Source organism: Penaeus monodon, chromosome 23, assembly GCF_015228065.2.
Source record: "Penaeus monodon isolate SGIC_2016 chromosome 23, NSTDA_Pmon_1, whole genome shotgun sequence".
NCBI classification, from domain to species: Eukaryota; Metazoa; Arthropoda; class Malacostraca; order Decapoda; family Penaeidae; genus Penaeus; species Penaeus monodon.
Genome location: NC_051408.1, coordinates 41076468 through 41076853, shown reverse-complemented (window position 1 = coordinate 41076853; position 386 = coordinate 41076468). Strand labels below are relative to the sequence as shown.

The following is a 386-nucleotide window of genomic DNA, read 5'->3' as shown; positions in this document are numbered from 1 at the left end:
GGAAATAAGAAGACTTATATTTTTAAAATTTCTAACTTTCTCAGTTTTGAAATTTCCAACTTTTTCACAATTTTGAAATTTCAAACTTTCTCGCTATCTATGAATATCTAACTTTCTCAGAATTTCAACACGTCAAATTTTCCCACACTTTAAACATTTCAAACCTCCTCATATATATATTTTTAATTCCTAACCTTCTCGCCATTTTTAAATATAACTTTCTCACAATTTTCAGATTTAGATTAGAGACCTAACTTTCTTAAAAAAAAAAAAAATCAGTTTTCGCACTATCTAAACATGTCTCCGCATTTCTATTATTACAATATTCTAACTTTCCCACAACCCTAACATCACTAACAATCCTAGAGTCCCTAAACCCCCCCCCC

At 29.8% G+C, this 386-nt stretch overlaps 1 protein-coding gene across 1 annotated transcript in view; it reads left to right on the top strand.

Moving 5' to 3' along the window:
- Positions 1-386, top strand: part of LOC119588308 (sodium-coupled monocarboxylate transporter 2-like) — a gene marked incomplete in the record, with an annotated part of 8718 nt that overhangs the window by 648 nt on the left and 7684 nt on the right.